The sequence below is a fragment of the Schistocerca gregaria genome, chromosome X (genome assembly GCF_023897955.1).
Source record: "Schistocerca gregaria isolate iqSchGreg1 chromosome X, iqSchGreg1.2, whole genome shotgun sequence".
NCBI classification, from domain to species: domain Eukaryota; kingdom Metazoa; phylum Arthropoda; class Insecta; order Orthoptera; family Acrididae; genus Schistocerca; species Schistocerca gregaria.
The window spans coordinates 104156301-104168807 of NC_064931.1; the positions used below are offsets into that span (position 1 = coordinate 104156301).

At 43.4% G+C, this 12507-nt stretch overlaps 1 protein-coding gene across 5 annotated transcripts in view; it reads left to right on the forward strand.

Moving 5' to 3' along the window:
* Window positions 1–12507, forward strand: part of LOC126297857 (protein sickie) — a 1116277-nt gene that overhangs the window by 321143 nt on the left and 782627 nt on the right. The window lies entirely within an intron of this gene.

Below are 12507 nucleotides of genomic sequence, written 5' to 3' on the forward strand. Positions count from 1 at the left end.
GCGATGGAGCTCCGTATGCCACGGCAAACTGACTGACACTGACGGCGGCGGTGCACAAATGCTGCGCAGCTAGCGCCATTCGACGGCCAACACCGCGGTTCCTGGTGTGTCCGCTGTGCCGTGCGTGTGATCATTGCTTGTACAGCCCTCTCGCAGTGTCCGGAGCAAGTATGGTGGGTCTGACACACCGGTGTCAATGTGTTCTTTTTTCCATTTCCAGGAGTGTATGTTATTTAGTAAACGTCTGGCTTTTGCTTTAATAATACCTCATTTATGACTCCTGTAAATCTGCTTGTCGTAGTTTTCTGTGCCACGATTTTACTTCCCCAGCAACTTATGTTTCTGCAGTCTTTAGATTCTGTAGATTTTTATATGTAAATAATAGAGCAGACACAGCTTCCTATTTTAAAATCAAATAATTCTGTTTCAGTTGCTCGAGTTGGAGCACTTCCCTTGTAATTGAAATCGATTTAAATTCATGTAGATGTAGCGCCACGCCGTTTTAATAAGATCATAAGGAAATATCTGGAAACCGACTCGTTTGCTGCAATAACTCTGTCCAACGTCTGCATGGGTCTTAGTAGGAATGGTAACGATAGAAAAAATTAGTTTTGTGTGTGCGACGGGAGGGGGAGGGGGGTGGGAGGTTAGGGCCCTGACAAATGATATCGAAATCCATATCTGCAGTCGCGTCACTTGCTTTCATCAACAGCTTTTTTTTGCCATTGGTTGTCATTCCTCAGTTATTACAGGACTGCTCACAATAAGCCGCACGAAGTGGCACATTGGTTAGCAAATTAGACTCGTATTAGAGGGGACTGTAGTTCATATCCCTATCCGGTCATCCAGATTTAAGTTTACAGTGATTTTTGTAAATCGCTTAATGCAAATGGCGACATGATTCCTTTGAAATAGGACATAGTTGATTTCCTTCCACTATCCAAGCTTCTTCTCTATTTCCAAGGGCCTCATCGCCGACGGCAAAGTAGGAAGGAATGTTAGGGTTTAACGTCCCGTCGACATCGAGGCTGGTAGAGGTGGAGCACAAGCTCGGAACTTTTCAAGGATGAGGAAGGAAATCGGTCTTGCCCTTTCAAAGGAACCATCCCAGCAGTTGCCTGGAGCGATTTAGTGAAATCACTGCAAATCTAGATAGACTGATACGGATATGAATCGTCCTCGTCCCGAATGTTAGTCCGGTGTGCTAACCAATGTGCCACCTCGCTCCAGCTCCGATGGGACGTAGAAGACTATTCATCCTTCAGATCGTGACAATATCGGTTAATTCTTCATCTAACGCTTTCCTTTTTATATTCATCATGTTTTTAACCTATAACTGATCGCCGCTGTAGCCTTTTTTCTTTTTGCTGTTATTTCATTTCTCCACGTGGGAGTGGTCTTGTAACGGAAAAACCGCTTTTTAGCCAATCTTTTACTTAGTTTACAAATACTGTTTAATATTATACAAATGAGACAATAATGTTTGTTTAAAGAATTACACGTACACGATATTTTGTTAGAATTTTTAAAATTGGCAAGCTGTTTACACTGGAAAACAATTATGTTAGAGATGGAGATGAAAAAATGCTTACAGTTCTGGGATCTTGAAGGAACTGCAAGTAAAACGAAGGAGAAAAGATAGAATACGATGTGATAAGATCTGGATGGAGAATTGTATACTTTCACTTGTAGGGAGATTAAACTTCGTGAACAAATTTCATGGTTGGGAAGTAGAAGATAGTTGCAGCTGTGGCGGGAAAAGTTGGATAATACATCGAAGTACGTGGGGAGTGCCGGCAGTTGAAACTGCAACTCCAAGAAAAATAGCAAACACCGAAATTTGATTATTATACGTATATAGCATAGTAGGAAGAACACATGATTACATTTGTAGGTGATTTGGGACTGTACGGGGTGCGAAATTTTGTACACGTAGCTGCCAACTCTGGCCATAATAATGGCTCTAATTCGGCTTGACATCGAGTCGAAATGAGCTTGGGTGATAGATACGCCGGAGTTCATCGACTCTAGTGGCTGGCGAGTGGTGACGTTCTAGTTGTGGTGTCACCGCCAGACACCACAGTTGCTAGGTGGTAGCCTTTAAATCGGCCGCGGTCCGGTAGTATACGTCGGACCCGCGTGTCTCCACTATCAGTGATTGCACACCGAGCGCCGCCACACGGCAGGTCTAGTCTAGAGAGACTCCCTAGCACTCGCCCCAGTTGTACAACCGACTTTGCTAGCGATGGTTCACTGACAAAATACGCTCTCATTTGCCGAGACGATAGTTAGCATAGCCTTCAGCTACGTTATTTGCTACGACCTAGCAAGGCACCATTATCTGTTGCTATTGATACTGTGAATCATGTAATGTCAAGAGCGACGTTCGTCTTTAATGGATTAAAGTTAAGTATTCCACCAGCTACGCCCGTTTTTCTCAATTCTAATTCCCTTGTCATGTTCCAGGCCTGAGACGCGTGCATTTCGGCCTCCTTTAGTAATCCTGTGTTAGCTCTCCTGCCAACCACAACACTAGTCTCTCAGCGAACTATGGCCAGATATTTTCATTGTATGACAGATACGAATAACGGACTTTCCTGGACAACTGTCCAACACCCTCTGTCTCGATGTCAGACGGGACAGTACGGACAATATCTAGTGTTGCGTTATATTATTGAAAGATAACATTACAGGGACGCTGAACATAGGGCAGAGTTCCCGGCATTAACACGTCAAAAATTTAATGGCTGTTGTCCAAATTACAGACTGTACGAACCAATGCTCACTGTATTTTGACACAGTGCCTTCCCATACCATTAGGTCAGGTGCTGGGCCCCAAATACGATACGGAATGCAATCTGGCAACGTTCGGACTCCTCAGAGCCTCCGCATATGGACACGCCCATCAAGATGCTGCACGGAAAATAGGGAACGCGTTTGAATAGATAACGTCGTGAGTTCGGGGCTGTCATTGGACGCACCACTGTCGACTCACCTATCTGTGCTGTCATATAAGATATGCCGTTACAGTTGTTACTGTGCTGATAGGCTGTGGTGTTCCAGACATAGTCACACTATTCATCTGGATAATTGGCTTGTTGCAAACAATCCCATTTCCTGTATAATGGTATTTGACAAGTCTGTATGATCCTCCACGCCCTAGCGAACATTATGTATGTCCTCTCGTGTGCTAGTCACGTGGGGCCACTGATGTTCTGCGTGGCGTTGTGTATGGTTCTCCTGAACCGAACGATTATTCACTGATGAGCTAAAACATTATGAACACAGCCCACCGCAAGTCTGAATGTCACCTGATGGTGTTGCGGGCACGTGACACAGCAAGGAAAGTATATAAACGGATCAGACACAAATCGGGAATCTGTCTAGCGACGATACGGGCCCCCGAAGGGGAAATCCATTGACAGAAACGACGCTGGAAAAGGGTAGGCTGTTATGGCCGAAGCCTGGGAACGAGCATCTTGGAAACGACGAAGCTGGTCGGCTAGTCGCATGCTGTTGTTGTAGATGCGACGAGCGGTATAATTTTGGTGGGATGCGGTTTGGTTATACCCTTTCGATTGCAGGTGGGATGAGCTTGGTGATAGTTGTTGCAGGTTGGTGGGAATTTGAAGTTAGGACATTGTGTGCGTGATGTTGCCTACAGCGGGGGCAGGTTCGTCAATTTTTATAAATTTTGGTTAAAGTGATCATTGTATTGCTGGAACCGCAGTTATCTGAATGCATGTGATGTTGTTTTGGATGGTTCAACACAGTGCCTCCTCTACTGTCATGGACCTATTTTTAGCTAATTATGTGTAGCGTCAGATGGTTCATGAACACACTAATTGGGCAGTGAGTTCCTTGCTAAGAATATGTAAACATTTTCGTCTGTAAATTTCTGGGATCACATTCAATTCACTTCAAAGTTTCTTTATTGTCGGAGTCTGTATCATTGCTTTTTACTGCTATATTAAACGTCGAAGGACGGTGAGGAGCTTTCTTTGTTTTGGTTGTGGACTTCTGAGAGAGGTTATTGATGTATTTGCTCCATAAGAGGGGGTTATTCTACGGAGAGGTGAATGGGAGTTGAGGCTTTGAAATTTAATCATGATTGACTCGTGAACGTGGAATGATTGGTTGGATTAGTAATATAGGTATGTACTTTTGGACGTGGGTGACGAATGCATGGGGGTACAAGAACTTCAAGTTTCGTCGGCTTAGGAATATACGAGGGTCAGTCAAAAAGTAATGCCTCCTATTTTTTTTTCTACGTTTAATTGTCAGGAAATTTAAATGCAATTACATAGGTTGAAAACCACAACATTGAGGATCATTTTGTCATTTATCAATGTAATCTCCGCCCATCTCTACAGTTTTGGTCCATCTTTGAACAAGGGCATGTATCCCAGCACAGTAAAAATCACAGCTCTGCTTCCTAAGCCATTGCCGCACGGATGTTTTGACGGCCTCCTCATCTTCAAAATGAATCCCACGATGAGCTTCTTTCAGTGGCCCGAACAGATGGAAGTCTGATGGTGCCAGGTCAGGGCTGTATGGGGGATGAAGCAAAACTTCCCATCCAATTTTGACAATCTCGTCAGAGGTGTGACGACTGGTGTGTGGTCTTGCATTGTCATACAAAAGAAGAACATCTGCCATTGATTTTGTTGGGCGAACTCGCTGAAGAGGTGCTTTAAGTTTTTTGAGGGTTGTGACGTATTGAACAGAATTTATTGTGCATCCCTGCTCCAAAAAATCAACCAGAATCACACCCTCTGTATCCCAGAAAACTGTTGCCATAACTTTCCCTGCCGATCGCACAGTTTTGAATTTTTTCTTCCTCGGCGAGCTTGTGTGACGCCACTCCATTGACTGCCTCTTTGATTCGGGTTCAAAAAAATGCACCCATGTTTCGTCCCCGGTCACAATTTTTTCCAGAAACTCATCTCCCTCCAAACGGAAGCGCTGCAAGTGTTGGGAGGCTATTGCTTTCCTTGCCTCTTTATTCTGATCGGTTAACATTCTTGGAACCCACCGTGCACAAAATTTTGAGTACCCCAATTGTTTAATAATCGTGATCACACTGCCTTTACTAAGAGAAATAATGCGACACACTTCATCTGCAGTCACCCGACGGTCACCACGAATGATGTCATCAACTTGCTGAATGTTGTGTGGAGTCACTGCACTCACCGGCCTGCCGCTCCGCTTTTCGTCAGTCAACGGTGTTTGCCCTTCAGCTTCCTTACAACGACGAACCCATCGTCTAACAGTGCTGACATCCACTGTCACAACACCATACACCTTCTTCAGTCTTTCATGAATGCGTATGGGCGTTTCACCTTCTGCATTCAAGAATTCAATCACACAACGTTGTCTCAAACGAACATCGATGTCGGCCATCTTACAAACTTCTGCTGTGCTGCCACCTGTTGACACAGAAAGTTACTACTGCAGTGGATTGCAGAAGGAGGTTTGAGGAATGGCGCCAAATTCAAATTTTTCACTTAACTTAATTTTTTTAAGTAGAAAAAAATGGGAGGCATTACTTTTTGACCGACCCTCGTACCATGTTCGTCGTCCTCTGGTCGCGCCATGGAAAAAGAGTGTCTAACAATTCTGTGTTTGAGAGTTATAGAACTCCTAGCCATTCACCGTCATGGTGAGTAGCCTCTAGCAACTCGCTGTTTCAGAGCTATGGAACTTTAAACCATTCTTATGTGAACTGCCGCTGCTGAAAAATCGTGGCGATTATTTGCCTTTCGCTGCGAATGTATTTAGTTCACACCCCGGTAGTGTAAAAAATTTCCATTTCTCTCGCAAGGTAACACAGTGCAGCGTTCTGCTTCGAAGCGAAACACATTAAATTTTTTGCGCACTCAAGCAAATTAAAAATAGAATCATCCCAATAGTCCCGATCCCTCATCATGCGATTTCCATATTTTTGAAGCCCTGAAGAAAATCTTTCATTGCCGTCGATTTACAAAGGGGTGCTTGCCTGGGTATAGTCATGGTTCTGTTGGCAATCACAAACATATTTCCAAGAAGACATTGAATGCCGTGTCTCACAGGGCGATAAATTTATTAATAGTTTTGACGATTACTTTTGAAATAATAAACAGTTTACGTACTTCTTCCATCATCTCGTTTTCGTTGTAATAACCCTTAGAAAGTGTATCTTTCTGCAAACATACACTTTTTAAACGGAACAATGCCTAGTGACACTAACAAAATAAAAGTACGGCCAATTACAACGTCAGTTCGATACAGTTCCCCACAGTCGTTTAATAAACAAAGTAAGAGCATATGGACTATCAGACCAATTGTGTGATTGGATTGAAGAGTTCCTAGATAACAGAACTCAGCATGTCATTCTCAATGGAGAGAAATCTTCCGAAGTAAGAGTGATTTCCGGTGTGCCGCATGGGAGTGTCATAGGACCGTTGCTATTCACAATATACATAAATGACCTGGTGGATGACATCGGAAGTTCACTGAGGCTTTTTGCAGATGATGCTGTGGTGTATCGAGAGGTTGTGACAATGGAAAATTGTACTGAAATGCAGGAGGATCTGCAACGAATTCACGCATGCTGCAGGGAATGGCAATTGAATCTCAATGTAGACAAGTGTAATGTGTTGCGAATACACAGAAAGATAGATCCCTTATCATTTAGCTATAAAACAGCAGGTCAGCAACTGGAAGCAGTTAATTCCATAAATTATCTGGGAGTACGCATTAGGAGTGATTTAAAATGGAATGATCATATAAAGTTGATCGTCGGTAAAGCAGATGCCAGACTGAGATTCATTGGAAGAATCCTAAGGAAATGCAATCCGAAAACAAAGGAAGTAGGTTACAGTAAGCTTGTTCGCCCACTGCTTGAACACTGCTCAGCAGTGTGGCATCCGTACCAGATAGGGTTGATAGAAGAGTTAGAGAAGATCCAACGGAGAGCAGCGCGCTTCGTTACAGGATCATTCAGTAATCGCAAAAGCGTTACGGAGATGATAGATAAACTCCAGTGGAAGACTCTGCAGGAGAGACGCTCAGTAGCTTGGTACTGGCTTTTGTTAAAGTTTCGAGAACATGCCTTCAGCGAAGAGTCAAGCAGTATATTGCTCCCTCCTACGTATATCTCGCGAAGAGACCATGAGGATAAAATCAGAGAGATTAGAGCCCACAGAGAAGCACACCGACAATTCTTCTTTCCACGAACAGTACGAGACTGGAATAGATGGGAGAACCGATAGAGGTACTCAGGGTACCCTCCGCCACACACCGTCAGGTGGCTTGCGAAGTATGGATGTAGATGTAGAGTGCTGTTTATTGCAAAATTCTAGTATAAGTCGTTTACGAGATATCGTATTTTGAAAAATTCCCACACAGACACTTGTACAATACCTGTGGGAGCACACACTACAGAACAACACAAGTACATACACTAGTTATATGGATTCTGATCAGTAATGAGACAATTGATCATCACAGGTTACGTTCAAAATGACCACCGACACCAGCAATACACGCTTCCACTATGGAACGACTGCAGCACACTTGATAGCGTTTCAACGGAGATGTCCGAGCAAACTGCTGTATGTAATACAGCGATGCATATCCTCGGGTGTAGTTGGTATGTCCTTGTGGACAGCGTCTTTCAGCTTTCCCACAGCAAAAAGCCTACAGGCGTCAAATCCAGGGAACGGGCCGGGGAAGATACAAGTCCACTGCGTCCAGCCCAACGATTTGGAAACATTTCGTGAAAACATTCTGTAGTACTTCTTGCACTGTGGGCTGGACAGCCATCATCTTGGTACCAAAGGTTCCCCCTAGTCTGCAGAAAAACGTTTTCTAGCATCTGAGGAAGATGATGTGTTAGCAGACTGCAATACTTGTTCAGTGTTCCGTCTACGGGAAACAGTTCACTATCCACACCGCACACTTACACTCCATGGACTCTGACGTTCCATCTGACTAAGCCAACGGGGATTGTCAACAGACCAATAGTGCATGTTTCGGCAGTTTACCTGGCCTTGATGGGTAAATGTGGCTTCATCATTAAATGAGATACATGATGCATCTGGAGTATCCTGTTTTTAATGCCCATATACCAAAGTTAACGCGAGTCTCATAATAGTCGCCATGCAGCTCTTGGTGGAGAAGCTAGAGAGATGTGATAGGGATGGAAACCATGTCGATGCAAAATGCGTAGGACACTTACCTGAGCCATGCCACTTCCTCGTGCGACTGCGCGGCAGCTAACGTGCGGATCAAATGCAAAAGCAGCAAGAACATTAACTGCCCCCTCTTGTGTTGTCATTTGTTCCCTTCTGTTATGCTATCTAGATGTTACACTACCACTTTTGTTGTAGTGGTTAATGAATAATTGCTGAAATCGTTGACGTCTATTGGCATATCTTGCCGCATACACCGTACAAGAACGAACGGCATTCTTCCTACATCTCCATACACCATGAGACTGTCTGCTTTTTGTGTACGGTAAATCTGAACGTCTACACACGACCTATTGCTTGGACTGCCACGCACTGACTAGTATGTCGCAGTGCACTCAAGGAACACACAGGCACACTGTGACCAAACATTACAACATCGTACGTAGCAACTATGCAGGCCGAATGGCACAACCAAGTGTCAATGTGATAACTTTTCGAAATAAGGTATCTCGTAAAGGACGCGCACTACACTTGTGCAACAAACACCACTGATATTCTACTTTACCCTGATTTTAGTTTCTTAATGTCAATAGGCATTGTTTCATTTTTTTAAATGTGTGTACGCACAAAAGATAAGCATTCCAAGCATTCAGAATGAGATTTTCACCCTGCGCGGAGTGTGCGCTTATATGAAACTTCCTGGCAGATTAAAACTGTGTGCCCGACCGAGACTCGAACTCGGGACCTTTGCCTTTCGCGGGCAAGTGCTCTACTTGCAGAAGTAAAGCTATGAGGACCGGGCGTGAGTCGTGCTTCGGTAGCCCAAGTGGTAGAGCACTTGCCTGCGAAAGGCAAAGGTCCCGAGTTCGAGTCTCGGTCGGGCACACAGTTTTAATCTGCCAGGAAGTTTCATTCCAAGTATTATTACAATCTGTTTAATGGCTGACAATACGAGCCCCTGAATAGCAATCCATTCTGTGAAAACCACACATCAACAGGTTTTAGGAGACTCACCCTGTAGTGATTTCCCTGAATCACTCCAGGCAAATGCCGGGATGGTTCCTCTGGAAGGGCACGGCCGACTTCCTTCCCCATCCTTCCCTAATCCGATGAGACCGATGACCACGCTGTCTGGTCTCCTTCCCCAAACCAACCAACCAACTCACCCTGTATAATTTGCAAGGCCATGTGTGCAATCATGGTACCGTTGAAATCCCTGTGCCACAGTTCCGTAGTACGCTGGTAGAGGAGACAAGGTGGCGCAGCTCATCTCCATTTGTCAATAGGTACTAGGCCAGTTAAGCTAATGTTAAGTGCTTTGCAGTGTTGTCGACTTTATTTGAAAATAAACATACATATTCTAGGAGAGTACCTCAGATTTGGGTCTCATTCGACAAACACGGAAAATGACGGTGACGGCTGAAGACAATGAGATCCGTGGGAGCGCTACACTTTCTCCCGGAACAGCATGTGCGTCACGCCGTTGTGATACCGCGCACGGCGGCGTACTCCGCCGGAGTAGCATAACCGGAGACAGGTTATTGCTCCTGCCTTGGCGCCGTTCCATGCTGCCGACGTGAGAGCAGCCTAAGTTCACACAAGAAAGTTATGAAAATGCGCTGCACGTCGTGTCACCAGGTGGCGGGCTGTAGCCGTGCAGTCACCCATCACGCGCCCCGCGCCGTCTGGAAACAAAGGCAACGCCTCGCATTAGTTCCACGTCGGGGCTACGAGGTAATGGCTGCTACCGCCAGCAGATACATCATTCGTCCAAGCATTGCGCTTCCTGTGACATCAGTATCTTTCAGCTGGATGGCGCAGTGGCAAAGTTCCAATCCGGAGGTGGCTATTCTGATTGAAATTTCCGTGTGTTCTCCGGCTCGGTTCGGGCAGTGCTGGGACGGTTCATTCAAAATCGCCGCCCATCATTTCCTTCCCAACCCTCTCCAACTGAGCTAACGGAACATTTATAATTCTTTATTGTTCACTGACATTCCAGTGGACCTATCTGTAAATGATGAACGATTGTACAAAATACGACCGATTGTATACGGCATTAAATATGAAATCACGAATTTACCACTACATTGGACTAATGTTATCTTTTTTCTTTACTGCTTGTTCGTGTGCTAAGAGAGGGAAAAATAGTGCCTATATTCCTCTGTAGTTGTCACAAGTCCGCAGCTCGTGGCCGTGTGGTAGCGTTCTCGCTTCCCACGCTCTCGTTCCCGGGTTCGATTCCCGGCGGTGTCAGGGATTTTCTCTGCCTCGTGATGACTGGGTGTTGTGTGATGTCCTTATGTTAGTTAGGTTTAAGTAGTTCTAAGTTCTAGGGGACTGATGACCATGGATGTTAAGTCCCATAGTGCTCAGAGCCATTTGAACTTGTCGCAATCTCTCTTATCTTATTCTGATGACCTCTACGTCAGAGGTCTTCTTGGAATACAGCTTCTCTCAATTTCTCCAACTAGCTTTCGAAGGACAACGTCGTCTTTCTTCCAAGCACTCCCATTGCAGTTCACCGAGCACTTCCGTTTCATTTTTGTCTATTGCCAGAATAGAACTGGTCGCTCTAGACTCATGTATGTGATTTTCTTTACAGATGAAGCTGGCCGCCGTGGCCGTGCGGTTCTAGGCGCTTCAGTCCAGAACCGAGCGATTGCTACGGTCGCAGGTTCGAATCCTGCCTCGGGCATGGATGTGTGTGATGACCTTAGGTTAGTCAGGTTTAAGTAGCTCCAAGTTCTAGGGGACTCTTGACCTCAGATGTTAAGACCCATAGTGCTCCAAGCCATTTCTTAACAGATGTATTGCATTTTCCTCGAACTCTTCACCTTTTATCCAACAAATATTTGAAAATGCTTTTGGTTAATCTACTGTTTTACATTCGACATAAATGTCCATAAACTACGAAAATTATTTTTTTCGCTACTTCTCTTATATTTTTTGTGTTTCGATAAATTTCATCGTTGCTTCGTAAGTTCCAAACTTCCATAACTTTTCGTGGGCCAGATATTTTCCTAACGCTTACTCTTTCTGGTACTTCTAATTTATCCAAGTTATAGTTCAATGTTAGACATTCGCTTGCAAACAAACCTTCTGGCTTCACAACTACATTGTAGTGTCTCATTTTTGCATTGTTCGACAGGCATTTTTATTCTAAAGGTCTTAAATTGTACCACATGCCCTTCACATTGTATGTATTCTTCCCCCAGAAGGGGTTTTCCTCAAACCATTTCCTTTGATTATCTCATTAATAAATTGAAAATTGTTAACACTCTCAGTCTGGTAAAGATCTGTTTCAGAAATTTTTGTGCATTCTTAGTGTTTGTTAAAATATCGTTTTTTTTCATAAAGAAATTCTAATGGCTATTGGCTATCAGTTCTAAAAGATTAATTTGTATTACAGCAAATGTCACAGTTTCGGAAAGAATAGGTATGTAATCTGAAAATGTGAGACAGCTCATTCCAACACTTTTGTTTCATTTTCGCAGCTTTATTCTTGAAATCTTATATTTATTCAATTTTTCGTTCAAAATATTCATTGTATTTTTCCAAAATAGAATTAAACGAATGGAAGATAGGCCATCATCTTGGGGTACATCTGTGTTTATTGCGAAGGGCTAAGATATTTCTCTCATAAATTCCACATCAAATACTGTGTCTGTAAATGTTTCGCGAATTAGATTCGCTTATTTAGAATGTAAATCAAATTCTCGGATTATTTTATCTTTAGTACGTCCGTCACCAGAAACAAAGACCATTTTGAAATCAAGAAACGTTACTCCAGTGTCCTTTGAATTCGGTAATGTGTGCAAATGACTTATTACAGATTATATATTTGTTCAGAACATGATATGCCCTTCCTAAAATCCACGTTCATATTCACCTTAATGACTGTTTTCAGTTGTTTCTACTCTGTTTGGCAGAATATCGGTTTTTTTACATGCTTCTGTTAACAAACTAACTCCTCTGAAGTTTTTTAGTCTTTCTTATGCAGTGGATGTATCAAGACCAACTTCAAGTCTCCTGGGATTTTTTCTGTTTTCCAGATTTCTTCAAAGATTAATTTTAGCTATTTTGTATTTTGCGTAGAGACCGTCAAAAGCTTCACTACAATAGTGTCTTCTCCAAGAACTTTATTGTTTTTAAGATTTTAATAACTTTCACTTTGTTACATGCATTATCTTTCTTTTTGTCCACATTTAAAAAAAGCTACCATTAATTACACTAAGCGGAAATTTTGTCCAAGTTTTCCTACAGTTCTTTACGAATCTACATTGACAACACTTTCCCGTACATAACAGCATCTGCAATGCTACGGCGGCTCAGT